General features: G+C 39.4%; 1 protein-coding gene across 1 annotated transcript in view; it reads left to right on the plus strand.

The window, feature by feature from the left end:
* The window catches only part of LOC119593648 (A disintegrin and metalloproteinase with thrombospondin motifs adt-1-like), an 88,803-nt gene that overhangs the window by 27,453 nt on the left and 61,147 nt on the right, over positions 1-203 (plus strand). The gene's annotated exons all lie outside the window — the stretch shown is intronic.

Here is a 203-nt window from a genome sequence, read left to right on the forward strand (position 1 = left end):
ATTCAGGTGGAGCTCGAAACTGTTGTATGCCACTTTTCTAATAAACTTTATTTGTTTATTCAACTTTTCCCCTGCGTCTCTGTAAAACAGTGTGAGAGCAAGGAAACAGATCGTTCGTGGGGTCAGTAAATGATAATATATGCAAATCGCGTGTGACAGCATGACAGGTTTTTGGCAAGGTGGTTAACTGATATGTCATTTCA

Source organism: Penaeus monodon, chromosome 32 (assembly GCF_015228065.2).
Source record: "Penaeus monodon isolate SGIC_2016 chromosome 32, NSTDA_Pmon_1, whole genome shotgun sequence".
Classification (NCBI taxonomy): Eukaryota; Metazoa; Arthropoda; class Malacostraca; order Decapoda; family Penaeidae; genus Penaeus; species Penaeus monodon.